Genomic DNA, 16,223 nt, shown 5'->3' with positions numbered 1-16,223 from the left:
TAGTCGTTGTAACAACCTCTGTGGTAGTGATGGGAGGGTTGGTGGTTGTCGAAACAGACTCTGCTGTTGTAGTAGGAGTCTTCGTGGTTGTTGTTACAGTCTCTGTTGTTGTTGTGATGGGAGATTTTGAGGTTGTTGTAACTGCCTCTGTAGTTGTAGTCGGAGAATTCGTTGTTGTAACGACATCTGTAGTTGTGGTAGGAGGACTAGCGGTTGTTGTAGCAGATGTCGTAATGGGAGTACTGGTGGCAGTTGTAGTACTCTCTATTGTGATGGTAGTAGTTTCCACAGCCTCAGTCGTTGTAGTAGGAGAACTGGTAGTGGATGTAAGCTCTGTTGTTGTCGGATTACTTGTTGTCGAAGTAGTTACATCTGCAAAACACATTTTTATTCTTAAAGCAGAAAGATTTATAAATTTATCTCTCGTAAGAATCACAAAGAAAATGTAGGACAATGCAGTTCTATATGTACATGGTGTGGAAAATTTTAAATTACAGTAACAAATATAATTTAAGCCTTGACTAATTCCTCTTTTTTAAATTTTACATCAGAGCTGTACAGTCTTTATAGACACCTCGCATTTCTTTAAAAGTTTCTTAAAGTTCCTTTCTTTCTCCGTTAAGGAGAAAAAATATTGATTATAAGAAGTGAACAAAAGATGACACTTACTGCACTGAACGTTACACTTGTAATCACATGACATCTTCTCAGGATTGAAGTAAAGGCCTTCGGAACACCTTTCTTGGTACGGTCTACCCGCCACACACCTGTAATATACAGCACAATCTGTCTCACTTGGTAGAACACAAGTGCAACGTGCGTAGGGACATTGTGGTCTTTCATCACACGGTTCTCCTGCTCGGCACTTCTTAGAAGGCATCGAGGTTATTCCATTCACAACTGTAAAAAAGGAAGTTAGCGTGAAGATAGTAAGTTAAGATCAGGATCTTAATTTCTCAGAAGACAGCAAAAAATGAACAAAAATTATTTTTAAATTTCTTAACATTTATAACTGCAGTATTGTAATTGTATCATTTTAACTGTATTATATTAAATAAAAATAATAGATCACTAGCCAATCAGATTGATTACTCTGCCTCAAAAACTGAGTTAAAAAAAAACAGCTAATACGCAGAGTTCACTAACATGATCATATAACAAAATGACAAGTCATTCTGTTATTGATATTCCAGGATGTTCCTGAATAGTGGGTGTTTACCTTTTTTTAAATAGCTTTACGTTTTCTATATACGAGCACAAATTGAAATGTAAGTTCTTCAACATTGTAATTTAAAGGCTATAAATATACCTTTGAACATTTATAGGATGCTATGTGAAAAATTAGATGAACCGATCTCTTTGACTTTCTCTCAAATGTGACTGCTCATTGATTTCTTGCCTTTAGGAATGGCTAAAGGCAAGAAATCAATAGAAATTATGATTTGATATGTTGAAGCAACAGAGTTTTCAAAATATGTTTATAACTGCGTAATTTCTTTAAGGTAGGAAAAGTAACTTGCTGAATAAAGAACGGTCTTGTCGTAACTGAATTAACAGCAGTAACGGAATTGCTGTTAATCCCAGACAATGGCCGCGCTATTAATACCCAAACATATTGTTCTAACCCTTCAGACATTGAGAAATGCTATAAGAAAACTCTTTGACAAAGGAGTCATCATCTTGCATGACACTTCAAGACAACACTGCGAAGTTGACAACAGATTGAACGTGGGATAGAACACTTTACTAAATACCCCATACAGCACTGATTTATCACCTTCAGATTTTCATCTCTTCACTTACTTTAAACGACATATTGCAGAAAGATATTTCCTTAACAATAATGAGGTGAGGTTACATTAGCAGCACGGTATTTCCAGTCCTTCCACACATTCCTGCAAACAGCGTTTCGAAAAATCTCATCAAAAATTAAATTAATCTTTAGATAAATATATATTCTAAATACTTTATTCCGTAAAAATTAAATTTATAATTTACCAATCACATATTCTGACTTGATCCTTCAACGCTCCACTTTTAAATGTATTTACAGAGTACAATAGATACTGGAGTGGCTCCTATCGAATATAATTTTGCATAACAAGAAACATGTTATAATATATTGAACTTTTTTAAATTTTTGTGAAATTCCTTTAGCTATTGTACTTATAAAAAATAATAATAAATTTTAATAAAAATGATCTTGTCTCATTCAAACTCGACGTGTTGCGCATAGACTTAAGTGAAAATGACAAAGCTCAACCTTAAGGAAGACAATATTTCCTGAGAACCCAATGTTCCATGATTTCTGGCTTAAATGATACTTTAAGAAGCATTCTGTAAAGGTAAAAATGAAAAGACCGTATTGAGCTTTGCCTAAATATCACCAGGATAAATTTTTCAATAAAATTGTAGTTACCTGACAGAGCGAGGAAAGCCAAAGGCAACCACGTTTTCATGATGAAATTGAATTTTCTTAAAAGAACCCCTCACTGCAAGTCACTATGTAAGCCGGCATGAATAAATTTAAAATTGTAGGCCTTTTATAATACAATACACATTGCAATATCGGAATTCTCCCATCACTACGAATAACGGAATGGAGATAACAAATATATCTTCCGCTTTCCATAGCCACCCCCTTAACCCTTTTATGGCTCGTACACATCTTTGAAACAGCATAACGTCACCTGTGTGCGTGTGTGTTCTTGTCTAAACATCGTTTCAACACATGCAGATCCACTTGTTAAAGATTAACGTGTATTAGAACAGGATTATTTTAACACTTTAATCTCCCTCCTTTAATAGTTTTATATGCGGTGAATTAATACACATCTGTTACGCGGAAAGAAGAAAACAGCTTTATTATCGGGACAAAAAAGAAAGAAAAACAAAACCAGTAGTGATGGTCTACATGAGAACAAATAGCTGAAATTATTGGCTGTATTTTCCAATCATAAATCTTTCCACACAGTGGTGAAATTACTGAAGAGAAGTTCGCGGATTGTTTACACATTACAGATTTGATAAAGATACAAGCCATTGGCGTTAGGTAGCTTTTCCTTTGAAGAAAAATTGCTACTATTGCTTTCTACTACTACGAATTATTATATTAATAATTTATTAATATTAATAAATTTTATTAGGCATAAATATTAACGTTTAATAATTTATTATAATTAGTAATATCTGACTAATGAAATACGCTGCTCACCACATACGAAAAACTAAATATAATGCAAGGGGGAAGTGACGACAGTACACGTCACTTCCTATAGAGAAAAACGTCACTTCCTATAATACATAGGAATCGTTGAATTTGTATTTTTTTAAGCGTGTTTATGAATATTTAAAATAAATACAAGACGGTAGCGTAAAACTTATTTCATGCATAAATTATATATAAATGAGATGTACTAAAATTATAAATTTCGCTTTTAATTAAAACCTATAACACTTTCATTTAATGTAATGACTTATGTAACTGATGGAACAGTCGTATCTCCAGGTAATCTCTAAATGAATAAAAGATAACAAAAATATACTAGCAGTAAATTATCACCGTGTTTAAATAATAGTTATCACTCACCATGTGTACAAACCAGGAAGCTTTCATTGTATTGCAACTGAGGACTAGAGAAAACAGTCAATAAAAGCATTTTTTTATGGTGGACCCACACGAAAGTTTGTTGAAGCCCCTGTGCTACAGTATAAGACAATTATGAACATTGGACTTGAATTTTTCTGAGTTTCAAAGTTCAGAAAACAATTATAGCTAATTAATTAATAACTCTCGGTGATTTTGAAGTTCAAGCACCCAAAGTGAATGGTCATTTTGGGTGCTTGAAGCATGTATTTTTACTGATTTTGAGGATTCCAGATGCGATAAAGAAAAACAGTGCCCATGGAAATATCGGTATACAAGCCTTGGCAGCAATTGATCATCTGTGTGACGGTGAACGGAGCGACCTTGTGAAAGGGGATCACTGATTTCTGGATACAATGGTTGTTTTGGGATTGGTGCTCAGGAAATTCAGTCTGTGAGGTGTCAGTATTTTTATATATTTATTCATTTGACCAAGATTGAACCAAAGATGGTTCCACCCCCGAACAGCCAATGAGCTAGAGGGTGGATATTCTCACTAATCACACCATACACAAACTATATAATTATCTACAGATAAATTACATAACACGGGTTGAAATTTAGACTTCATTTAAAATTAATTCTAAATTCTTCTGAATTCATTTTAGATGAATTCAGGAGGATTTTACGATTCTGGAGCTGTTAATGATCAGTCCGCACGACTTCAGAAAGTAAGGTAGAGGCAGGTGAGCACAGTCTTTCACGTGGCACAGTCAGGAGTGTTCGAATACCAAGTGAAGAACATGAACAATAATAATCTTGCACAGCAGATCTGCACAGCCCTGTAGCTGTACAGATGATACCCCACATGGTTCAGAAACACAAAAAAAAAAAAAATAAATAATAATAATAATTAATTAATTAAATAAAAAATAAAGCTAATTTCCTAGATTTACAATGGAAGATGGGTCTCGACTAGAATTCTATCCCAATATGACTTTTTCTGTTTGGTATCGTGTTCAAACTCACATGAGTTAGTGAAGGGTTAACCTGTAATCTTATTCATCCAACGATGAATATAATTTAGCACAACGTCAATTTCTAACTAATGAATTATTGCATGGGAGTTGTGTGGAAACATCCTTTCAAGGGACAGAAGACCATGTATGTTGCTTGTAAGAGAAAGGCCCTTCCCGCTATGTCTATCTTCGTAGCGTGGGAAGATAACAAGGTGAAGATATCTGGGGGAGTCAATCCTTTTAGAGATGAACGATACCACGAGGTTTATAACAGTCATTCGGTGCATCCATGATTCTATGTTCAAGTTTCTATGAAGAATGGAAGGTGAGATAGTGAAGGATTAGCCTGATGTGCTAATAGGGCGACACATAAGCAGTCGGTCTCTATCTGGCATTTCAATGGCACTGAAGATTCTTGGGACGACACATAAGCAGTCGGTCTCTACCTGACATTTCAATGGCACTGAAGATTCTTAGGACGACGACTGGCGATATGAACTGCAAATAGAAGCGAATTGGTGCTAAAACTCTCACGAAACCACCCAGAAAACATTCAGAGCTGACAGAACCTGCCGAGAGAGCCCTGCAGCGAATCTTCCGCCCGGAACTGAGGTTTACATTTGCGCAACACTCCAGGCCCTCATTGAACCCAATTGGACACGTCAGCACCTGTAGATAGCCCAGTATGCTGTATAATATGGGTGACCACATTGTACAGCCGTCTACAAGCTACTAATCATTCTAACTAATGCCAGAGGCGTTCTAACTCGGTGTTGCCTGTGCTTTTTGACTGTAGATTGATGGGAAGCTGTGCTTTGGAGTGACGATGTTGTTGTTGTTATATATAGTTTTAGGAGCATTAGAAACTAGGGCCATATTGCTCTGTGTATACTGTCTGTAATTGCGTGTGTTATGTGGTCGATTTTCTGTTTGATGGAGGAAAAGTCGTAGTTTCCAGGAGAAAAAAAACCATGCTACCTTCTCTTGAGACTGACAAACTCAGCCACGTTGTGAAAATGGCTCATAAAAATTCCTCGCGTCATCGACGGGACTCGAACTCAGGTCTTTTTCACCCGGTGTGGGGAAGGCGGTGATCCCACCAACAGTGCTACCCACGAGGGCTTGTAATGACGACTCACAGTATATGGTCTACCAGTCTGACGGTCGCGAATCTGTGTGCCGGATGGCCAGATAAAGTTACCTTCCGAGCGGTATCGTCCCGCCAATGAAGTTTGGCGGAGGCAGCGTGATGGTCCGTGGCTGTTTTACATAATCTTAACTCTTCAGACCGGAGGGCAGCAAACTCTCCCACTATCTGTTTGTAAACGCTTTATTGATGTTCAATTTTTAAATTAATGAATTTCCCAACTTTAAAATAAGTTTCAAGATGATTTGAAAATATTTTGGCACTTCTGGATATTCTAATAAACGTTTAACACGGTATTGTGGTTTTAGTTTACGAGCCATATTTCAATATCGATTCGAAATCGAACTCGTGTCGATATGCACTTCTGTGCTCAAATCCTGACGGTTGACAAATTCCTTGGGGACACCCTGTACTATATATATTTGGTTATATCTACTGTTGATACATATTTTTAAATAAACAGATAAACAAATCTGTTGAAGTAAAACTCAGTGCGAAGATATAACTGATAATAAATGCCGATATCATTATGACAAGGAAGCTAAAAAATATATAAACATTTCCTGCGAGGTGTGTAAATACCCATACTGTAGTTTATCAAAAGAAATCACGTTCAGATTTTATGCACGTTTGCGAAAACCACCGATACAGTTGACGAATGTACAGTAGAACCCGGATAAGAAATTCCCGCATAAGAAGTTTTCCCCTGTACTAGGTTTGGTTTCTTGTCCCAATTTCACCTCTATATATTAGTAAAGTAATGTATTATTTTCCTGAGTAAAAAGTTTCTAGGGTAAAACGTTTTCCCAAATAAAGAGTTCGTGATAAATAAAATGCACAGTGTATTATTATAATGACATTTCCCCACTTAATACGTTTTTTTTGTTTTTTTTAATGTAGAAATTATTTATTTTTAATATTAAACAATATAAACATTTTGGTAATCGAACAAGTTAGTGCGTTGCATCATTTTAGTTCGTAGCAAACCACCGAAGTAGGTGAAATGGCATCGTTTTTTTATATATTATAATGTGAATGTCTTCACAACGAGTTGCCATGTGTTGCACTACCTCGAATAAGTAACGCTTCACTAAAAGAGAAGACTGAGAATAAAATAGTCTTCTCTTTTAGTGAAGCGTTACTTATTCGAGGTAGTGCAATACATGGCAACTCGTTGTGAAGGAGGTGCACAATATGAGATGCAGATAAAATGATGCCCTTTTTACACTACTATCGTAGTTTTTTCGTTTAAGAGTTATCGATGGTGTATTTGCACCGATATTGTATAGATAATTTATACTCTTGAACATATGATGCCTTGCTGCATTTAGTTTGACTTAAGAATTTAGTAAAAGATGAGAATGATTGGATATTCATTGAGGATTCATAATATGTAAGATACAATTCATACAAAGTAAAGGAGCGACCTCGAGCATTAGTCCTGAGGGAGAGATTGTGTATTGAATTATAGTATAGTTTAAATATATGGAAATTAACATGCATATAGGTAGTTTGTTTTATGTAAATGTTGTATAAAAGGCTTGTAAATTTTTGTAAATAAATGTGTGTCTTTTATGTTCTGCTGACACCTGCTTTACACACCCAAGAATTTGGAATTTTCTGTAAATTACGGTCAGGTTTGCGTTTGTGGGGTTGGATTGTGACTTCAGTAGAGTGGAAGTCAAATCAAAATAAACTCAACAAAACGAAGACAAGAATTGTAGATGTGCGTATGTGGGACTGTTAAAAATGTCAGTAGAGATTTAAGTGAATTGCATTTTAAGTTAATAAGTTAATTATATATTATTCATTCATCTCCCCACACACACAAGTTTAATGAAGAGAATGTTAAGCAATTAGAAATCCTCAGTTTAAAAATGTTTCCCATATGCAGAGTAAAATATTTATAAATTCTGAAATAGTACTTAAAAATGATCTTTAACTTATGTATGTATGTCTTTTCATTTTTATTTGTGTGGTTAATATTTCATACACTTAAGTTCATTTTCCCTTCTAAGACGTTTCCCAGCGTTAGAAGTTCTAAAACTCCAGCCCCCTGGAAAACCTACTATCCGGGTTCTGCTGTATTCATTAACAAGTTGGAATGATGAGCTCCTTTGGATTTTCCACATACCTGAAACGGTCACAGTTGCAATAAGACAGAACAACAATCCACTAAGTAATTCAGAACTGTTCACAACCATCAGAACTAAACGGCAAATGCTTCACGCTATCCAATTATGAATATCGATTAAAACAATTGCAATATGTCACTTCCATTATATGAAAAGGTTTATATTAAAAATGGATTAGTGCTGAAAGCCTCAGACTACGGAAAATTCACTAATTGCACAAGTTAGTGCGTAGAAACATTTAGTCTGTAGTAAATCACAGAAGTAGGTAAAATGGCATCGTTTTTGTGATAACTCATATTGTGAGAGCCTTCACAACGAGTTGCCCTGATATTGAACTACCTCGAATATGCAACGCTTCGACAGTGGATTCTCGAATAGGCAACGCTTCGACAGTGGATTCTCGAATAGGCAACGCTTCGACAGTGGATTCTCGAATAGGCAACGCTTTGTCAATGGATTCTCGGCGGTTTGTCTTCTAAAATTCAAAAATTTGTCTTCTCCATTGGCGAAGCATTGCTTATTGTCGATAGTGCAATATCAGGGCAACTCGTTGTGAAGGCATTCACAATATGAGTTATCACAAAAACGATGCCATTCCACCTACTTCAGTGTTTACTAAGAACTAAAATGATGCTTGACATTAGCTTGTTTGATTACCAAATGTTTATATTGTTTAATATTTTTTAATAATAAAAATAAATAATTTCGATATTTTAAAAAAATGTATTAATTGAAAAAACGTCATTATAATAATACACTGTGCATTCTTTATCATGAACTCTTTATGCGGGAAACTTACGCGGGAGAATAATACCTTACAACATACAGAGTTGAAATTGGGACTTAAGAAACCAAACCTAGTACAGGGGAAAACTTCTTATGCGGGAACTTCTTATTTGGGTTCTACTGTATTTCATACCCATAGGTCATTTTGCTTTATAAGAAGTTCTAAACAACCCTGGAAAACTTCTTATCACAGTTCTAATATATTTGCAGAAATTATATCCAAATACAGTAAAACCCGAATAAGAAATTCCCGCATAAGAAGTTTTCCCCTGTACTAGGTTTGGTTTCTTAATTCCTAATTTCAACTCTATATGTTGTAATGTATTGTTTTACCTCGTAAGAAGTTTCCCGCATAAAAAGTTCGGGATAAAGAATACACAATGTATTATTATAATGATGTTTTTCCACTTAATAAGTTTTTTAAATATAGAAATTCTTTATTTTTAATATAAAAAATATATTAAACAATATAAACATTTTGGTAATCGAACAACCCCCAGGGGTTCACAGTGGCTTGGCACACCAAGGGTCCTGAGCTGGATATCATCATTCTTCTCTTTCTTGGTGATTCCCTTCTACTTCTCTCTCTCTCTCAGGGTAATTCAGAATTTTTTTTTTTTTTTTTTTATTTTTTTTTTGTCTGTCCAGTAAGCCTCAGGCTTGCTTGCACCATATGAATAATAATAATAATAAGTTAGTGCCAAGCACCATTTTAGTTCGTAGTAAATCACCGAAGTAGGTGAAATAGCTTCGTTTTTCATATACAGTATCTCATATTGTGAATGCCTTCACAACGAGTTGTCTTGATATTGCACTACCTCCAATAAGTAACTCTTCACCAATGGAGAAGACTAATGTAACTTATACTCGGCGGATACCACCACCCCTGGGTGGTGGTTTCCGCCGAGAATCCACTGTCGAAGCGTTGCTTATTCAAGGTAGTTCTATATATGACGACAACTCGTTGTGAGGGCATTCACAATATGAGATATCACAAAAACGATGTCATGCCACCTACTTCGGTGATTTTCTACGAACTAAAATTATACTTGGCACTAGCTTGTTCGATTAGTGAATTTTCCGTAGTCTGAGGCTTTCAGCATTAAAACCTTTTTAGTATAAACATTTTGATATTATGGAAGCGACATATTGAAATTGTTTTCGTCGATAACCACAACTCGATACACAGACCACGTTAAGCGTTAAGTTCTGATGGTTGTGAACAGTTCTGAATTACTTAGTAGATAATTACTCTGTCTTACTGTTATTGTGATCTTTTAAGGTATGTTGAAACTCCAAAGATGCTCTCATCCTTCCAACTTATGAGTTTAATGAACAGAATATTAAGAAATCCTTAGTTTAAAATATTTCCCATAGACAGAGTAAAATATTTATAAATTCTGAAATAGTACTTAAAAATCATCTTAATATATATGTATCTTTTCATTTTTATTCGTGTAGTTAATATTTCGTACGTACCCTTAGGCCATTTTCCCTTCTAAGAAGTTCTAAACCTCCAGTCCCTTGGAAAACTTCTTATCCGGATTTTACTGTATTTAAATAAATTGTATTGTACACCTGTTATGACACCGATTTCATTACTACTTCCGTTTTAAATTTCAGAACAATTACACTACTTACAGGAAAGAAAGCTAAATAAATGTTAAAATAGCTAAGAATTAGTAAAACGTATTGCTTTAATAAAAATGTAATATTTTAATGAATAATTTACGAAAGTTTAGGACTGTATACCACTTTGCACCATTATAATTTTGTAATAACATTATTATAATCAATTCACACAGTAAAGGATATAATTCCGTGTTATTGCGACTTAACAAAGTTTATTCTCACAGCATTCAAGTGTAATGGATGGTTTGGAAAAGAGTAGAGGAGTTACAAAGTCCAATTCATAGGCAAAGTACCCATGGAAAGGGTATGCAACAGAACTGGGCCTCTATGAAACAGAGTCGAGAGTTACAAAGTCTCTCCACTTTCTGTCTAAGAGAAGGGGCATTGATTAATGTGACTGTCATCTTTTGTGTAGTCTAGGACAGTGGGTCTCAACCTTTTGTCACTCAAGTCACACTTGATGTTAAAGGACCCATACTCACGACTCACCTAAATAGCGATTGCCATTGAACTCAATGGATTTTTTTCTAATCTCGCGGCACACCATTTGAGAATCATTGATCCAGGAGCTTCCATGGAAAGGCAGTCAACATTCCATGGTTGGTAAATTTGAGATTTCAACAGAGTGGATAGCTGCTTGGGGGGGGGGGGGAATGTACATCCGAGAGCGAAAAAAGAAAATCCAGCAGAGAAAGCAATACTTGTGATGTGCTTATGCCAAAAAGAGATTAGCAGTCAGGATAATCCGTAATAAGTTATGTGATCTTGTCTAGAAATATGAGTGCCATCGAAGATGTGCATAGGAGTAGTAGATTCTTTTTTCAAGAAATAAGACTGGATTGACTTCAAATAGGGTTGAATTTAGTTAAATTTTCTTCTTCTATTTGGGCTCTTGCGGTAGCGTAGTGAATATAATAACGTTGTATTCAAATTGGGTGAAAATGTCTGTTCAAATCCCGCAATGTCTCGCCAAGAATTTTTATGGAGTTTGTTCGCAAAGTGAATGAGTTAGTCAGTTAGGCGAGGATTACATACTTTCCTCGCCCCCATCTTCCACAGAAACTGGTTTTCCGTCCAGCAAACACGCAAATCAATCACAGAATACACGCAATTTACAGACACGAAGAATGTTCAAGACTGACTTCTTTAAAATGCGCAAAAAGAATATCATCGTGAAACACAATATCTCCTACCCTGACTCAATCTTAGAATAAATACTTTGCTATGCGGCAGAAATAGCCACTGTCCTCAACACCCGACAGTACTCTACAAAAATATAGAATTACAGTTATGAATTCTATAATACTCATTAAGGATCATCTACTTCAGAAGCTGAAGTGGAATCCGAGATATTTTTCTTGAGACTGTTGCTTAAGTTTTGGAAAGTAGTGTAGTTTCCATAATTCGTTTTTGTGTGCCTCTTGATATCGAGCTGAAAATTTTAATTCCGTTATTTTAAGTTTTATGATGGTTGCCGTGTATTATGTGTGGATATTTTTAGATTATTACGAAGTGATAAACAATATTTATAACAAAAATAAGCAGACTACTAAGTCAAACGGTCGCAGGCACAACAGAATACACAACTTTCCTCTATATATAATTCAAGAAAGACATCTTGTTTATGTTGGAATTTGAGTATTACAGTTAATTCCCCTGAAAAGTTTGTGTTTTGATAACATAATCAGTCTTCGTATGGATAGGCTGAATTTTTTATTTATTTTTATTTTTTCGGATTTTCCTCATATGCTGATAACGCGGGTGGCTTCATCCGTTTTCTCTTTTATCTTATCATAACCCGAAACTAAAAGCAATATACAGTTTTTAATACTGAAGTGTGTAACTTCGAAATATTTCCCAATTTTACGCATCCCATCGATAAACTTTTATTTCATAAGTAATTCGAAATGGGGTTTTTCTTTTCTTTTTTTTTTGTTTTAATAAATATAAATGAAATAAATAAAAATAACAAATAACTCATTTTCGTGGTTTAATTTAAGAATTTTAAATTTAAATCCTTAAAGAAAATAGTATTTTCTTTAAGGATTTAAATATTTAAGGATTTAAATAAAGGGCTTAAATATACAGTTCATCTTAGCAAATGATCCACAAGTAGAGATTCTCCTATTTTCACAGGGGCTTTAAGTGAATAGCACAGGGCCGGTCTCGCTTATTTTTAGGTTTAGCATATTTTTCGTCTGGAACATTTTTGTCGTAACTAGGCTTAAATTTTTGAATTTGACGTTAAAATTGGACTGTATACTACGTTTACAGTTTATGATTTCGAAATTTTAATATTGTTTAATCAGCTCTTTTTGTTCAATGGGAATGTTGAACCCCGTCCTTGGTTTAGGCTAAAATCATCATTCGTTTCCCGCTGAACCTGATTTTATTCAACACATAAACAAAACAAACACAACGGCTCTATGTTCGAACCTCAGTACATACGTTTAACTGTGTAAAACATCTAACAAGTGGCTGAGTTATTCGGTAACGAGTAACCGTAGCACGGTTTTACTCCCTGAAACTCGTGGTTTTCGTCCAGCACACAGCAAATTAACCGCAGAACACAAGCAAATTACAGACATACGGTATGTACTTCGCAATATGGACTAAACTGCTGATTTGCCTAAGAACTCTACAACAACAACAACAATAGAGACCATGTAGAATCTTAATCGCTGTCATTCAAAGGCTTTTGATCGTGTTTGGCATAAAGGTCTTTTAAATAAGCTTCCAACTTATTGGTTTGCCAGATGTTTTATATATATATATATAATTGGGTATCCAGTTTTCTCTCCGACCGCCCACTGCTGGTGATGCTAAATGGCTATCTAGCTTATAACCTGTCTACTAATACTGGTGCTCCCTAAGATTCAGTTCTTTTTCCCACTCTTTTCCTCTTGTATATCAACGACCTTCTTCCATTGACCGAAAATCCTATCCATAGTTTTGCGATGATAGCACATTGCATTCCACTTTCCAGTTTAAGAAACGTTGCCTTGCACAAACAGCTTCGACTTCTTGAATATTCACTACCAATTCCTTAAATGCTGATCTCCAGGTAATTCTTCAGTGAGGGTGAAGATAACTCGGTTGATTTAAATCTTTCGAAAACTCAGTCTTGTCTTATATCTCGCAAAAAAGATTCTTCTGTTCCTATGCTTATCTACGATGACACTCTGTGATCTACGCAAGTTCATACTCGTATATCTCTTTTGGGGATTACCCTAACTTCTAATCTCTCTTGGCACAAGCACATTACAAATATTGCTTCTTCTGCATCTAAAAAACTTGGTTTTCTCTTTCGCTCTCGGCGTTACTTTTCTTCCAAACAGCTGCTCACTCTGTATAAATCGCAAATCCAACCTACCATGGAATATTTTACTCACGTCTGGGAAAGTGTCCCCAAAATCTCTCTCAGGCTTTTACATTCCATCGAAAAGAGGGCAGTTAGGTTAATTAATGACTCACCTGAAGGGGCATTCCTGGGTTATGTGGCGCCCGAGTCCCAATCGCAATTTGGCGCGCCCATTTAAAATTTTGTTTTCAGGCGCCGCTTGAACGTTGACGCCCGGGTGTAGTGCACCCGGGCGTCAACCTTGGAACGGCCCGTCCCTACTCACCTCTAACGAAGTTTCTTCACTCTGTCTCATAGACGTTCTATTTCTGCTGCATGCCTTTTCTATACATACTTCCATGGCCACTGTTCTTCTGAATTGGCTTCTATAATTTCCGCTCTCTCGTTCAAAGCAGTCCGAACACGAGCTGCAACCAGTCAACATCATTTTACTGTCCAACTGGCGCCTCCGTAGCCAGGTGGGCAGGAGCAGCAGTGCGTAACACACGCTTCTTGATCAGACTGGGGTTCGAGCCCGTGACCACCAAATACGGAGGATGCGGCAAGGTCAGAGAATGACCACTGCATATCCCCGGAGCAATATGGCCTTAGTTGCTAATGCTCCTAAATAACAAACAAACATAAAATAACTGTCCAAACTCATAGAACCAACTTTTCTTCTTCCTCATTTATTCATTCCACTTCCATTTTCTGGGACAACCTCCCTTGGTATATCCCGAAAATTGCAATGTACAGAAGTTCAAGTTTAATATCGACAAGTATCTTCTTTCATCTACTCAAGCTTCAACTCAATGGTAAAAATTAATAATTAAAACTCATTCCTGAAATTAAAACCCATTCTTTTGTCTTTAACAACTCCTGATTATTCAACTTAAACTCCTTGCTAACGGTTCCTGTACTGCCAGCCCTACGATATCATCTAGCTCATTGGCAATGAGGTTTAGAATATACTTTCCCTTCAAACTGGCACTGTCCCTACCACGTTGATACAAATAGCAATCATCTTGTTAATTTAAAATTTTTGCGCCCCCTGGTGAATTTATCTCCCACTAACTCCATCAATTAGGCGGAAACTGAAATCATCCATTATATGAAATTAACACTTGTTCGCCCAATCCATTGCTTGTAGAGGCTCCCGTCCTGATTTTCACCTTCGATATCGATCCCTCAATGACGAAAACTTGCTTAAAAAAAAGCATCAATGGACGTTTTCATCTAATCTACTAATTGTAATAGTTTATTAGATGAAAACTCATTTGGAAATAGTGCAATACCATTGCAACTCTTCTTGAAGGCAAAATTTGTACTGCTCTGAACGAATTCACCATTGCATTTTAAGACAGTTTAAGTGTTACTACGCAAAGGACAAGATAGTCCTCCCAGTTTCTTATAATTTCAAAAAAAAAAAAAAACATTAATCGACGTTTTCATCTAATCTACTAATTGTAATAGTTTATTAGATGAAAACTCATTTGGAAATAGTGCAATACCATTGCAACTCTTCTTGAAGGCAAAATTTGTACTGCTCTGAACGAATTCACCATTGCATTTTAAGACAGTTTAAGTGTTACTACACAAAGGACAAGATAGTCCTCCCAGTTTCTTATAATTTCAATAAGGCCAAAACTTTTAACTGTGTTTATCTATTTTTCATTCGAGTAAAATATACAAAATGAAATGTATACTGTATAAACTTTTGGCGTTCGAACAGAGTCTTCTGCGCAGGTGTCGTGGGCTTTCAATGACACCTGCGCAGAAGACGAATTTCAAGGTGTCATTTTTTATTTGAAATCAGGAGATAAAAGGGCTTCAATTGAAGATGGTATTTCCATCTGACCAACACAGTGACAAACCCAGTATGGCATTTACCCGGTAGTTTTGAGGGAGACTGCAAGAGAGTACATTAAACCATTGAGGTTAATTGTGACGGCATTTTTTAACTAGAGGGAGATTCCCTTGAATTGGAGAAGAGACAGCGTATCGCCAGCACATAAAGGTGGTTCTAAGAGTGAAGTTTGTAACTACAGACCGGTAGTCTGACTTCAGTGGTAGGAAAAATCTTAGAGACAATGATTAAGAGTGCAATCCAGGAACATTTAAATAGATATGGCATTCTCAAAGACACATGTTTTGTTAACGGAAAATCATGTTTAACTAACTTAGAAGGCTATTTTGACGCGATTACTCATGAGTGGATGTAGGGAACAATTTCGACTTAGTTTATTTGCTTTTTGCGAAGCATTTGACTCAGTCCCTCATGAGAGGTTGCTGTATAAACTTGAACAGGTTGGGAATAATGGTAAGATTCTAAGATGGATTGCTGGGTGGCTGCTGTTGTTATTTGGTTTTTAGGAGCATTAGCAACTAAGGCCATATTGCTCCGGGGATATGCGGTGGTCATTCCCTGATCTTTCCGCATCCTCCGTATTTGGTGGTCACGGGCTCGAACCCCAGTCTAATCAAGAAGCGTGTGCTATGCACTGCTGCTCCTGCCCACCTGGCTACGGAGGCGCCTTGGGTGGCTGCAGGGAACAAGGCAGAGGGTTGCGATTAATGG

Source organism: Mastigoproctus giganteus, chromosome 3, assembly GCF_048544385.1.
Source record: "Mastigoproctus giganteus isolate SK-2022 chromosome 3, ASM4854438v1, whole genome shotgun sequence".
Taxonomy (NCBI): Eukaryota; Metazoa; Arthropoda; class Arachnida; order Uropygi; family Thelyphonidae; genus Mastigoproctus; species Mastigoproctus giganteus.
Note: the sequence above shows the minus strand (reverse complement) of the source record.